Here is a 15,267-nt window from a genome sequence, read left to right as displayed (position 1 = left end):
ACTTTAGGGTTTTCAGTGTTCAAGACTTTTTATTAGAAGCCAATCCTGGGGTATCCGGTACAGCAGCTGAAAGACCAACAGTCAACTTTTAAGCAAAAGGAGTCATCTCTTGTTAGCCACCAAGCAGGCACTCCTTGAGTTTCCTGGAACAGAACCTGAAAAAGCAAAATCAAAATATCAGCAATAAACTTTCAATTAAAAGGAGTCATCTCCTTACTTCTGTTAGCCACTCTGGGGCAGAAGCTGAAAGAGCAGATTCAACATCAAAGCACAGATTACACCTCCCCCACACTAGGGAGGGACAGCAACAACACAGGTATGAAAACCTGGTCCAGTTACATGATGCACCATAAAGAGTGCTTTCCACAACAGACCTTCCTCAGTAGGAAGCAGAAATCCTATCTTACACCAGCAATTAAATCCAGAATTCAAATGGAAGATATGCCCAAAACAAATCGTGTAGGCAAAATTCACAACAGCAAATCCTTTCAGACTCAGACAAAATCTTTTTAATTTTTCTGATCCAGACTTTGCAAAAATTCAAGTTATCTCCAAGAATCCATCAAGGCTACCAGCAATTACCAGTTACAGCTTAAGGCTACTCTTTCCTTAACACCCAGGCATATATTTGCTAATTTAAACACCACTGCTCCACAGTTGGCTTGCAAAACCCCTCAGGCAGAGGTCAGGAAGTAGTTGAAGACAAAGCAACATATCACTGAAGAATCATTATTGCCTTTAGAAATGCTAATGAGACAGCAGAGATCACACACAAAAAAAAAAAAGGTCCAAAGTCCTAGCAACAAGCACCTCTGAATTTTACAAGAGCCTGCCAAGTGGCCTCAGATGCCATCTTTGATCTGGCCACATGGTCCAACCAACTACCTGATCTTTTGAGTGAAACTGCTGCACAGAACAATTTTCACAAAATCAAATCTCTTAGCAAGTCACTACAAACAAATTACAGAACACACAGAATCTTCACAAAGCTCAACCCAGTTTTTCAACAGCAAATCTACATATGAAACAAACACAGTAGAGAAAACCAAAAATCACATTTGCGCTTCTGGTAGCCAGTGCCATAGGGAAGCCCAATTTCCCCATGGGGCTGACTAACCACGGATTGCTCTGTCCCAAATCATGTTGGGTGCCAAATCTGTTACAGGACAGGGAGAGGGGCACCTGACACCCCACAAACCTGCCTGCTCTAAATGGGTTCTGCCGTCTGCCACATCAACACAAAACATATTGTTAGGGGGAAGTGATGTCCTGAGTTAATCCCATACAGGCTTTGTGGACTCCACCCCCACTCCAGACTAAAGCCATCAAGACTCTGGGAAAGACAAATCCCATCACCACCAAGGAAGGGTGGCTGGGACCTGAGGGTGGAGTTGGGCAGCCAGGTTGGATATAAAAAACCAAACACGTGGGCCTTGGTCTCTCTGGCTCGCGATCGCTCGCCTCCCGGCTTCACCGCTCCTGGCTGGCGGCCAGCTCTCAGAGCGCCATTTTGGGATTCCTGATCGGCGGATCGGGTAGGACTCATTTAAAACTTTGTCTCCCGCTTTTCTCCCAGAGCTGTACATTTCCTCATTTCCCCTTCCCTTTGTAAATAAACCTTTTATTAACCTTTCACGTGTGCCTGCAGTAGAGCATTGATAAGTCCTTTTAAGCGCGCGGGTGAGGACCCACAGTCAGGCACCCCGTTTTGTATCGGGGTTGCTCTACAACAATATGAGATTTTCATGGGAAGGAACTTTAATACAACTAGGAAACAATACAGGAAAGGCAAAGAATATAGTTTCTAAATCAAGAACCCAAAGCTACCCGTCCCCTCGTGGGTAAAAGTCCACCCAAGTAGGACTGGCCCAGAGCAAGGCCCCAAAGCCTGTCACAAGTCTAAAGCATCTTCCAGTGGGGACCCACAGAAAAGGATCAGAAACAACCAGACAAGTCTGGAAGGAAAAGAGCAAAATCAAAATCAAGACAAAAGCTGCCATTGTCACCTCCCCACGGGTCTCACCCACATCTGTGTCACCCAGCCCACGACCAAAAGGCAAGTGTAGTTTCTTCACATGTCTCTCGGCTCCATGTTCCTCCTCCAGGTCTCCTTCTGGCTCTCCACCCTGCTTCCTTCTTTCCTCAGTCTCCTTTGCAGTTTCTTCTCTCTCTCAGCTCCACCTTTCTTTCTGGTGGCAGGAAACCTGGAACCTCCACCTTTTCTGGGGACCACCCTGTTACAGTTCAACCATGCCAGCCCTGACCCGAAGCTCAGGCCTTCAAAGAGCAGCTCTTTTGCTAAGCCATTCCCCTCACCAGTGTATTTCTGGTGAGAGTGATGTCCAATTTGGGAGCAAAACTAGGGGAAGATTCATGCATAGTAAATTCACTGCAAAACTATAATTTTATAGGGACTTTCTGATGTGTCAATGAGGCCACTGCTGAATCCTGGTTTCTGTCAAGCTGACCCAGGAAGCTGAAGGGAGCCCCCAGCTGCCCCAAGCCATACATAGAACCCAGGGTCTCAAGAAGGTTGCCGATGTTAGCAAACCCCGCCTCTTCCAAAGCCAGTGGTTTGAAAGATGTTTAGAAATTGAATAACAGAACCTGCTGACAGATCAGATATGGAGCATGAGCAAGAGGAGAATTCAAAGGTGTCTTTAGGGTTTTGTCAAGAGCAACTGGAGGGTGGTAGTGTCATTTAGTGGCACAGAGAAAACTGAAAGGGACACAAATTTGAAGCAAGTGCCCTTGTGTTGCCCACTTGGCAGAAGCAGAAACTAACGATTAAAGTGACTCACCTAAGTGACTTACCTAGGATCACACAGCTAATAAGTAACAGAGCGGGGTCTGAGTTCACTTCATCCATACTCCAGAGACCAGGTCCTGTACCCACTCCTTCCTGCTTCCTCTCTCCCTTCTTCTGCCTCATATCCAGGCCTGCCCTAACCTAGGTGAAGTAGCTGGTGTCTCCATGCTATGTTTGGAGGATTCCATCGTAAGCACTATGCATATCTTTTTTTTAAAGTTTTTATTTTTTTATTATTATTTTTAAATTAATAATTATTATTATTTTTTTAAGATCTTCATTTATTTATTTATGCAAGCACTGGGTACAGTCAGAAGCGCGGGAGGGTGAGAGGATTCACCAGAGCCAGAGCGGGGAGCAGAGCAGGCAGAAGGACCGAAGTACACTGCTGAGGGGAGCAGCGGGCAGCAGGAGAGGTCTGCGCACCATGTGGGACCCTCCTCCGGTGGCCAAGGAGCAGCCAGGGATCGAACCGGCGCTGCAGAGGCTGCGGGCAGCTTCGCAACCCAGCGCCCAACCGCTGCGCCACCGGGGAGGCCCACTATGCATATCTTTTTTAAATTTAGTGCCTTCAACTTCCCCATGAGGTAGATTCTATCACATACCCAATATTACAAAGGGGGGAACTAAAGCTCAGACGAGCTAATTAACTGCTTAAGTCTACCAAAGAACTAATGATGTAACAGGGTGGTCCCCAGGAAAGGGGGAGGTGATAGTTCTTATACGTTATCTTACCAGGCTCTTAAGCAGATCAAAAGAGAAAGTGTTGGTGAAAATTCTTTGAAAAATTAGCTTCCCCTGCTATAATACAAAATTAACTATCTATGTTACTTTCTCAGGTTTTTCTCAGTGACTCAGCAAGCATTAGTGGATATTGTGTTGACGGGAATATTTCTAGCTGCTCAGGAATTGGTGAGCAGGGTCCATGGGTAAACATAAGGAAGAACTAGGTACCCCACAACTTGAAAAGAAAGACAAACAACAGTGGGCAGACTCCTGCTAACCAAGAGGTAGATGCCCTGGTCATAGTCAAACACCCCCCCAGTCACAGGAGGAGAGGGATGGCCAAGGGGTGGGTGCAGGATTGAGGGCTGTTGACCTGGTGGGAGGAGAGGGCTCGTGGTGGAATGTCTTTTTTTCCTCTTGCTACTGAGAAAAAGCGTATCCATTGTGATGACTGATTTTATGTGTCAACTGGACTGGGATAAGGATGCCCAGATAGCAGTTAAAACATTACTTCAGGGTGTGTCTAGGAGGGTGTTTCTGGAAGAGATTAACATTTGAATCAGTAAACTGAGTAAAAAGGTCACCCTCATCAAAGTGGGTGGCCTCATCCAATCCATTGTGGGTCTGGTAGAACAAAAAGGCACAGAGAAAACAAATTTGCTTTCTGTTTGAAATGAGACCTCCATTTTTTCCTGTCCTTGTACGTCATGCTCCTGGTTCTCAGGCCTTCAAGCTTGGGCCCGAACTTCACTACCAGCTTTCCTGGTTCTCCAGATTACCATGGCAGACCAGGGGGTTCTTGGCCTCTACAGTCATGTTGTAACAGGGTGGCCCCCAGGGAAGGTTCCAGGTTCCCTGCCCACCCAAGAAAGGGTGGAGCTGAGCAGGAAGGAGAGGAAGGTGGAGAGGAGATTGGGGAAGGAAGCAGGATGGAGAGCCAGAAGGAACCCTGGAGGAGGCACGTGGAGCAGAGAGACATGTGAAGAAGCTGCGCTTGCTGCTTGGTCGTGGACTGGTTGAAATGTTAGGGGAAAATGATGTCCTGAGCTAATCCCATACAGGCTTTGTGGACCCCACCTCCACTCCAGACTAAAGCCATCTGGACACTGGGAAAGACAAATCCCATCACCACCAAAGGGAAGGTGGCTGAGACCTGAGGGTGGAGTTAAGCAGCCAGGTTGGGTATAAAAACCAAACACGTGGGCCTTGGGGGGCTCGCTATCGCTCGCCTCCTGGCTTCATGGCTCCTGGCTTGCAGCCAGCTCTCAGAGCGCCATTTGGGATTCCTGATCTGCGGATTGGGTAGGACTCATTTAAAACTTTGTCTCCCACTTTTCTCCCTGAGCTGTACATTTCCTCATTTCTCCTTCCCTTGTAAATAAACCTTTTATTAACCTTTCGCGTGTGCCTGCAGGAGAGCATTGATAAGTCCTTTTAAGCGCACGGGTGAGGACCCACGGTCAGGCACCCCGTTTTGTATCGGGGCTGCCCTATAACAGAAACAGACATGGGTGAGAGGGCCGTGCGGAGGTGACAACGGCAGCTTTTATTTTGATTTTGATTTTGCTCCTTCTGTCCCAGAAGTGCTGGACCACTTCTGCCCTTTGCCTATAGGTCCCCTCAGGAGGTGCCTTAGACTTGTGGCAGACTTTTGGGCCTCAGTGGCCCTGCTTTGGGCAAACCTGGTGTGGCTGGCACTTACCCATGAGGGGATGGGTAATTTTTTTTTAATATTTATTTATTTATGCTTACAAGAACTGGCGTGTAAGCCAGCGGTGTGGGGGGTGAGAAGATTCACCAGAGAGAATGGGGAACAGAACAGGCAGATCCTCTGCAATACACTGCTGAGAGGAGCAGCAGGCAAGCCCCATTTGGGTTACTCCCTAGCTGGCTGGGGATGGAACTCATGCTACAGAGGCTGGCGATAGCTTGATAGCGCTGTCTTTAACACCTGCGCCACCAAGGAGGCCCTGGATGGGTAATTTTGGGTGTTCGATTTGCGAACTATTTTATCTATCTTTATCTTTATCTTCTCTTTATCTTCTTTATCTTTATCTTCTCTTCTCTTTATTGCATACTAATTGTATTAAAGTTCCTTTCCATTAGAGGTCTTATGGACTAGATTATGTTTTGTCTTGACATGGCAGAACCTATTTAGAGCAGGCAGGTTTGGGGGTTCTGGGGTGCCCCTCACCCTGCCTGATAACAAAGTGAACCAATTCCTACAATGAGGGAGAGATCTGAGGTGAAGAGTTCTTCTCAGGAAATCATTCCGTGCATCAAGTTGAAGAGCACAGGCTGCCAGGGAGAGGCCTGAGTCACCAGTGTGAAACCAGGTTCTGAGGGCAACTTCTTCCTTCTGTCTTACCCTCCTGCCCCCACCCCCACCCCAGCCTTAGGGTGAACACATCCAAAAGATGTGGGGGTGGGAAGCGGAGGGAGGGGCTGCTTCAGGTCCTCCCAGCTGTGTGGTCAAATTGGAGTGTGGGAGGCAGGTAAGATTACTGAGAGTGGCATTAAAAAAAGAAAAGTTATATGCAATATTTTATCAGGTAAGTTCTAGTATTTGGATTTGGAATGACCTATTTTTTTTTCTAATTTCTCTTCCAGGAATTACTATAATTAACAAGTGAATGAATGAGTAATATATATACCATATATATAATATATATGCATATATATGCTTATTTAGAATTGAAAAAGGAGTTAAACAAATGTTGTTTCTGATTTTTACTGAAAGTATTTGACTTTAAACCCTAAAAAGAAAGATTGTTGAGGGCCTCCCTGGTGGCGCAGCGGTTGAGCGCTGGGTTGCGAAGCTGCCCGCAGCCTCTGCAGCGCTGGTTCGATCCCCGGCTGCTCCCGGCCACAAGAGGAGGGTCCCACATGGCGCGCAGACCTCTCCTGCCGCCCGCTGCTCCCCTCAGCAGTGTGCTTCGGTCCTTCTGCCTGCTCTGCTCCCTGCTCTGGCTCTGGTGAATTCTCTCACCCTCCCGCGCTTCTGACTGTACCCAGTGCTTGTATAAACAAAACAAACGAACAAACAAGCAAATAAATAAATAAATAAAACATGCCTCTAAAAAAAAAAAAAAGAAACGAATAAAAAAAAAAAAAGAAAGATTGTTGAGCTTGAACAAGGCTGGAATCTTATATGAGTCCACTTATTTAACCTGTTTGCCTGTTAAGAATTCAACAAAACTTACCTGCAAACATGAATAGGTTGTGAAATTGAAACTCCATATAGACCCTTCTTGGGCCTCCCCGGTGGCGCAGCGGTTGAGCGCTGGGTTGCGAAGCTGCCCGCGGCCTCTGCGGCGCCGGTTTGATCCCCGGCTACTCCCCGGCCACCAGAGGAGGGTCCCACATGGCGCGCAGACCTCTCCTGCCGCCCGCTGCTCCCCTCAGCAGTGTACTTCGGTCCTTCTGCCTGCTCTGCTGCCCGCTCTGGCTCTGGTGAATCCTCTCACCCTCCCGCGCTTCTGACTGTACCCAGTGCTTGTATAAACAAACAAAACAAAACAAACAAATAAATGCCTCTATTAAAAAAAAAAAAAACTCCATATAGACCCTTCTTGATGACACCCTCCCCCTCCAGATAACGTGGACAACAGTCTGCCCAGGTGAAGTCCACATCCCACAGCCCTTTGCCAAAGGGGACACTACCGGCAACTAGTGCCAGGGTCCCAATTCTCCCTGTGATGTTGGCTGTGGCCCTAACACTTTGGCCTGTATGGAGAGGGAAGGAGATGCTGACTCATAGCTCAGTGACAGCACTCCCACTCCCATGACAGCCACCAGATGGCAAAGCCCTGTCCTGAGACCACCCAGCTCTCACAGCCTGGACAGGCCTGTCTGTCAGAAGCAGGCAAATTAGCCACATGAGGCTGCTGTTTGCAGCCCAGGGGGTGGTTATTTCAGCTGGGGTTGTCCTCTTCATAGGCAATTAGCCTACTACAGATAGGTTTGAGAAACAAAATGAAAACACCTTAAGCACAGGACTAGGCCAGAGGTCGATGGGTTGGAGGACTCTGCATATGCCTTTGGCACTTGCCCAGACCCGGGTTGACTGCCCCTGAGCACCAGGCCCCAGCAGTCAGTGCTGGACTCTGAGCACAGCCACCTGCAGACACCGCCTGAAGAAGGAAACTCAGCTCGAGCCTCAAAGCACAGTGATGCTGATCGGCCTGTTGGTGAGCAAGGAAGTACAGACGTTGGCCTTAGTAGCTTTTATCATTTCTTGTCTTTAGGCCATGGGGCATGTGGGGGGTGGTGAGCAGGGGAGACCCGTGGGGCTACAGGTTTCTCTCCAGCTCTGCCTCCATCCGGGGCTCAGATCCACTCCCTGCAGGACCCACTCAAGAAAGGACTAAAGAGCAACCTAGGCCAAGCTCAGGCTCAGAGCAGGTCAGGTACAGAAGAGGACAGGAGGTCAGAGAGAGCCTGGAGCTGTCTTGGAAGCCTTCATGCAAGGGGCAATTGAGTCCCAAACAATTGAAGATCAGGACAACTGCAGGAGCAGGCAGGGCCTTGATGGCAGGCAAGGGGAGAAGCTTGGGGATCATGAGTGAGAGTCATTGATTTCTTCTTGGAGGTCTCTGGAGTAAAGATTCTGTCCTGCAGCTAAAAATCTGCCCAGGAAGAGTAAAATTGTGCCCTCAGGAGCTGTTCTGTCTATGAAAATACAGGGAGGAGAGAAACCGGCCCCTGGAAACGTGCAGGCAGAGGTGGCTAGATGGTTACAGGCTGGACCTGCCTGTCTGGGAGGGTGTAGATGAGGCCCAGCCCACTTTCTAGCACCATCCACTTCTTTGGCTTTATCGTCTCCATTCTAGCTATGACTAAATTCTTTCCCTACACAACTTCATTCCTTGGTGCCTTGGCAGGTACTGTTCCTGGTCCTAGAGTTTCCTTTCCCTAGCTGGCAAATTCCTATCTATCCTCAGCCTCACTGTGAAAGATCACTTTTCCCGAGTCCCACACCAAATGAAATGGAGGGCTTCCCCTGACCTGAATTGTAATCAGGATATTAGATACTAACTCTTGTTATCCTCACAACAACTCTATGTGGACACATTATCATCTTCATCTTACAGACGAGGACACTGAGGCACAGAGAGGGTAATAGGTTGCCCAACATCACACAGCTAATTCCTCTAGGGCAAAAAACTCTCATCATTGTTTACCAGTCTGACTCCATTCCTCCCAGGAGTGTCTCCAGATGCAGGTAGGTCTTCCCCACCTGACTTGACAGTGTTTTTCTGTCCAGAATCCAAGAGACGTTTGCCCAACAAAGAGTGCACACTAGCCCACAAAACCAGCATCCATCCCAGAACCCCCACAGGTCAGCAGCCACACAAGTCACACCAGTCCCATGAAGTCCCCTCTGCTTCCCTGGCTGCTCCCCTCCCTTCCTGGGGAGAGGGGGAGGTGACAGCAGGGCATAGCCTCCAGCAGCGAAAAAACAAACAGTGCCAATCTCACCACCTCCCACGTTTCCCAGAACTGGATGCCCTTTTGCCTATCAGGCATGAAAAACTTCTTCCAGCAGGGGCTAGGGAGAGGCAAGAGGGAAGTGAACAACTCAAGAAACAGAGGAAACATTGACCAGTCCTCATAAACCATGCTCTGGTTTGCCCAGATGCCCGCCACCTTCTCCCAGATGTCCCCATCTGTGGTCTGTGCTGGTAGGTGGCCCCTCCCACCCCCAGAACAAGGTGGCTCGGGCACCAGCCCTCTCAACCCTCATGGCCTCCCACCTGAAAACAGGCCAGCTTCTCCCTCTTTTTTTTCTGTTCTGTTTCTCACAACGGTGCCATCACAGATGCCTGACTTCACAGAATCCTTGCAGTTTGGCACAAAGCACAGACAAACTGATTTTAATCATATTTGTGCATAGGTTGGCTGCCCCTCCTCCACACCATCCCTCTGCCGACCCTTGTCCCCTCTATTTTCCTTAGAGGTGCATCAATGGCCGGTGGGAGAACACACTCTCTGGGCCCCCACACAGCAGTTCACAGCAACAAACACATCTGCATGGACAGGCTTGGGACTCCTGCTTTCCCCCACCACTCTGGATGTGTCCATTCTTCATAGAGCTCTGCACAGCTAGCTCTGGAAGGGGAGCGCTTGGAGAACAGTTCTCCATTAGCCATGGCTGGCTGCCGCAGAAGCCATTGTCTCAGTAGACACAGCAGCACCAGCAAGGCCATCATAGACACACACACACCAGCACCAGCAAGGCAAGGCCATCGTAGCCAAATCAGTGAGAACTACATTCCACCAATAGAAGCTCAGAGCAGTAGGGACCAGCGGCTGGTGGGAGGTCTGTTTCGGACAAGGGGTGCCAGCTTCTCCTGCAGTCCCTTGTCACTAGGGACTAGGGAAAAAGAACAAACTCATGTGGACTCCTGCTTGTGCTCATGGGGGTCCGAGCTTCCTCTGTGGGCTTCATTTTGTGTCTGCTGCCCTTTGAACTTCAGGCTCCAACTTGGCACATGGGGACATTTGACCAGCCCCACAATTGGTGTGGGCCACTTCCCTGTGATAAATAACCGTATCTATCAGTCACCTAGCTAGCTGTCAGCCTCTCTGTCTCAAGTCTCGGGCCTCGCTGGAGGCACAGGGATTACAGACAGCACTATCAAGCTATTGCCAACCATTGCAGCACCAGTTTGATCACAGGGAGTTCGATCCCCAGTCGGACAGGGAGCTTCCCACAGGGCACAGCAGACCTCTCCTGCCTCGCCTGCTGCTCCTCTTAGCAGTATATTTCAGTCAGTCTGCCTGTTCTGCTCCCCACTCTGTCTCTGGTGAATCCTCTCACCCCGTGCACCTCTGGCCTACACCCCAGCTCTTGTATGCATAGATAAATAAATACTAAAAAAATAAAAATAAAGTCTTAGGAACTTCTACTAGTTTTGTCCCAGTGGTTCTGTGGTTGAACCCATGACTGGTACACATCCTATATGAAATGCAGAGAAATTTTTCTATCATTCAATCCCCTTTTCCACATCAGGTAGAACTGAGGCTCAGATGTAAAATGCCTTCCTTAAGGAAACACTCTTGCCCCAACATTCTTTGCATGAGCATCTCCAGCAATGCTCACCCATTTGCTCTCCAAATCAGGAAAGCCTCCTGATTTCCAGGTGCCAGATTGGGGTGGGGATTCAGGGGCAGTTCACATAGGGATCCTGCCCTCAAGCTGCCATAGGCTGTCTCTCAAAGGAGACAGGTCTGTCTGTGAACAGTGGTAACATGGGGCAGTCAGTACCCCAGGTGGGGACAGAGAACAGAGGAGCTTTAGGGCACAGATGTCAGTCCCTCAGGCAACAGCAAGAAGTTGGGAACAGGAAGTGGCCATAAGGTTCCCAACCGTCTGCTCTGAGGAAACTCTTAAAGAGATCTTCTCCAAAGATGTGGTACATATATACCATGGAATATTACTCAGCATTCAAAAAAGATAAACACATGCAATTTGCTGCAACATGGATGGCGCTGGAAGGGATCATGCTCAGCGAAATAAGCCAAAAAGAAAAAGAAAAATACCGGATGGTCTCACTCATAGCAGGGATCTAGAAAACTTAAATAAGGGACCAGGAAAATGAATAACTATAAGAAAGTGAAAATCAAAATCAACAAAAAACTATGAACCAGAGACACTTTTAGGGGGGCGGGGGCGGGAGGGGAGGGATTGGGGTCAGAATGGGGGGCTGCAATTGTATGGGGAATATAACAATAAAATTTATTAAAAAAAAAAAAAAAAAAAAAAAAGAGATCTTCTCCAACTGGCCTTGAACGAGTCCCACATCACTAGCCCTGAATGGCCTGGGGTGGATGACATCTTTCTCTGTGCCCACAGGCCTCCTTGCTGTCCTCACTTCCTGTTGCAGGATCTGAGATCCTCATGCCCACCCCACCCCCAACCCCAACCCTTCTGTATAGTCTGCTCCTGGCCCAAACCTTGGTCCTCTGGTGATGAAGGCTCTGTATACTATGTCTGGCTGAGGGCTTGCCTTGGGAAGGGTTTTCCTGTCCCAGACAGTGCTCTGTGTGCGGCATCTTCAACAAACCCTCCTGGAGGCCGGGCTGTGAGCTCATCATGGGCTGGTCATTGGAAATCCAGAAACACCAAGCCACAGGCCCTGCCTCCTTCAGGCTTCAGTGGCCACCAGAACCCAGCCCAAAGCAATATAAACACCCTAGCGACACTTTTTAAACCCCAAAGTCCTGGCCTGGGGACTCCCTGAAACACAAAAATCCTCAGGGAGTGGGCAGCCCTCATCATGCCCTCTGAGAACAAACACAGCACTGCTTTGGTGACATGCGGGAAGGAGCCGGGCAGAAGCCAGTGGAGGCGGGGAGGGACAGGTCCTGAGCCACTGTCTTTGTTTACTTTTCACTGAGCCAGAAGCTCTCTGAACTTACTGGAAAGCTCCTGGGTCTTTGTTTTCCTGAAACGATACAAAAACAGGTTGGATTTCTCCAGTATTTACCCGAGGACTTAATTATCTAATTATGATCTGGGTTGCCTGGCAGGATGGCAAAAGTAAAGGTGGGGCTAATGCATTTGCTTCTTATCTGGACCCTGGGAGGTAGATGGCCAGTCCAAGACAGAAGCAATCTAGAAGATTTCAGGCCTAGTTTGGGCTGAAAGCATCCTGGCTGTGGAGTAAGACAAAGTTGGTAGGAGTACTGTGTAGCTTTGGGCAGCTTACTTAACCTCTCTGAACTGCTGTCTTCATCTGCTAAGTGGAAGTAGCGATACTTCCTTTGCTAGGTTGTTGGAGAATTAGCAGTGGTTGGCCAGTACCCAGCATTCGCACCAAAGTGCTGATGCATTTACCCAGGTGCTCATTTGGCCAGGCTGTGGGGGAGTTAGATGTTCTGGAGGCAGCTACTATCCTCCTTCATGGTCAAGTCTATCCAAGCCTGTACTCTCATGACTGCCTAGTGTACCCTCCTAGCCTTGCTGTTCCTAGGTATGAGCAACTCTGCTTCAGGAGGGCAGGAGCTGTGACCTGGTAGATGTGAAACGGCCACAGACAGTGTGGAAACACTCCCAGCTGCTGGGAGAAGGCCCTCCCAATTGAGCTCTGCCACTTCATGACTTCATTTCCCTCTGCTCTGGTCTTCCTGAACTGTGTTCTTCACTGTCCCACAACCATCAAAATTGCAGCTTGTAGAAGGATTTATGCTCAGTGAAATAAGTCAAAAGGAAAAAGAAAAATATCGGATGCTTTCACTTATAGGAAGAATATAGCGGAGACAAATAAGACATCAGGTGGAAAATAATAACAGTACAAAACACAACACAGCAAAACAAAAAAAGCCCAGATAATTATAAATGAGAGACATCCTGCAGGGGAGGGGGAGGGAGAGGGATCAGAGGGAAGGAGGGAGGAGCACAGGGGACTGAGGTGATGGTGCACGGGTGCATTGGTGAAGGAAACTCTATGGGGACTACACCTGAGGGGGTGGGGGAAGCAAATATTGTTTAAAAATGAACAATGATGTAAAAAATTAAAAAATAATAAAATAAAACTAGAAAAAAATAAACAAAAAAAGAAGAAAATTATACTTGTGATCACTTTGCAAAAAACAATAAATTAATAAAAATGAAAAATGATGTAAAATATATATAAATAAATAAAATTTTTAAAAAATTGCAGCTTGGCCCAGCACGGTGGACTGGAAAGGAATAGTCCTGAGTGCAGATGGTACAGAACAGGTTTCCAGGTGCTTCTAGCTCAACAGCAAAATGAAAACATACCAGCTAAATTCTCATGAAGGGGCCTCCCTGCTGGCGCAAAGTGTGAAGCACAGCACTGTGATGCTGTCCGCAGCCACTGCAGCACGAATTCCATCCCTGACCAGGGAGCTACCCACATGGTGCAGCAGACCTCTCCTGACTCGCCCACTGCTCCCCTCAGCAGTGTATTTCAGTAGATCTGCCTGTTCTGTTCCTCACTCTGTTTCTGGTGAATCCTCTCACACACACACCCCCCCCCCACATCTCTGGCCTGTACCCCAGTTCTTGTATACACAAATAAATAAATCTTTTTTAAAAATTATCATGAAGGAGCTACTGACCCCATTCTGGATTAGAGGCAGAGGCCCCAGGAAGTGGGGCAACCTCACCCAGCCCCCCTCCTCTTGTCCCTGACCCTCTGGACACACAGGAGGAAGGGGGTGGTGCTGGCTCTGAGCGCTCAGTGGTGGGATGGGGTGTCTTCTCCTCTGCTCTTGACCCAACTGCTTGAGGCTTTTTATAACCAGAGAGCACAGTGTGTGGTGGCACAGGTCTGAGGCCAGTGGGCTTCCCCTGGGACCCTCCCCACAATCACTCCCTTAACCCCAGCGCCCTCAATATTGGCAAAATGATTTGGGAGCCAGACTCCTTCCTTTCTTGGGAGACTACACCTCAGTAGTTTCTATTAGAGCAAGGTCTGGGGAGAGCTGCAGGAAAATGTTCCCCCACTCCCATCTCAAATGGGAGAGAGGGGGAGGCAGTCTTGCTGTGCTTCCTTCCTTGCTGTGGAAGAAACTGCAGCTAAATGGGATGGTAAAACCCTAACCCTAACCTCCTGGCTTCATGAAACCTCTGGCGTAGAAGAGGACAATTTGCCTCCCTTTGAACAACTGGAGGGGAAGGGAAATGACCCTCCCCCAGCTTGGAAGCTCCAACTGTAACAGGGTGGGGCCCAGGAAAAGGGAGGTTCCAGTTTCCCTGCCCCACCCAAAGGAGGGTGGAGCTGAGCAGGGAGGAGAAGCTGCACAGGAGACTGAGGAAGGAATGAAGGTGCATGGAGCCAGAAGGAGACCTGGAGGAGGCACGTGGAGCAGAGAGACTCGTGAAGAATCTGCTCTTGCTTCTTGGTCATGGACTGGGTGACACAGACATGGGTGAGAGACCCGTGGGAAGGTTAACGATGTCATCTTTTACCTTGATTTTTAATTTTGTTCTTTTCCTCCTGGACTTGTCTGTTTCTGACCTTTTTCCATGGGCCCCCACTGAAAGGTGCTTAGACTTGTGGCAGGCTTTTTGGCCTTGCTTTGGGTCAACCCTATGTGGCTGGACTTTTACCCACGAGGGGATGGGTAACCTTGGGCGCTTGATTTAGAAACTATATTCTTTGCCTTTTCTGTATTGCATACTAATTGTATTCAAGTTACTTTCCATGAAAGGTCTTACATGTTTTGTATCGATGTGGCGGATGGCAGAACCTATTTAGAGCGGGCAGGTTTGGGGGTTCTAGGGTGTCCATATCCCTGCCCTATAACACAACTGCTGTTAAATTGTGTCATTGGCAATGAGGACACTCTTAGCCCAGAGATGCCGGAACAGGCTCCTGACCAGTATCCTCAACCTCTCACTAGAAACTGCGGGACACTGCTGCCAGCCCTGCCTGCGCCCCTCGCCCTGCCCCCTTAGCCCCAGGGCAGCGTAGACCTGAGATTCTCTCTTACAGACTGGAGCTTCCTGAGCGCTGGATCAAATCTGCATCGTTCTCCAAGTTTCTGGTGTCCAGAGCTTGTCCTGGGCAGAGGAGGAGCCAGGGAAGTTTGTGAAGGAGCTTTTCTGCTTCCCCACCATTAGTTCAAAGCCTCGTGAACTTAGTTCACAAACCTCTCTCTCTGGGAGTATTTTAAACATGTTCATAAGTGATTATATATGAATGTTTGTGAATATTCAAGTGTATGCATCCAACTTTGCCTACTAGATTGTGAGTTCC

This window comes from Talpa europaea (assembly GCF_964194135.1).
Source record: "Talpa europaea genome assembly, chromosome: 1".
NCBI lineage: Eukaryota > Metazoa > Chordata > Mammalia > Eulipotyphla > Talpidae > Talpa > Talpa europaea.
This window is presented reverse-complemented; position numbering follows the sequence as displayed.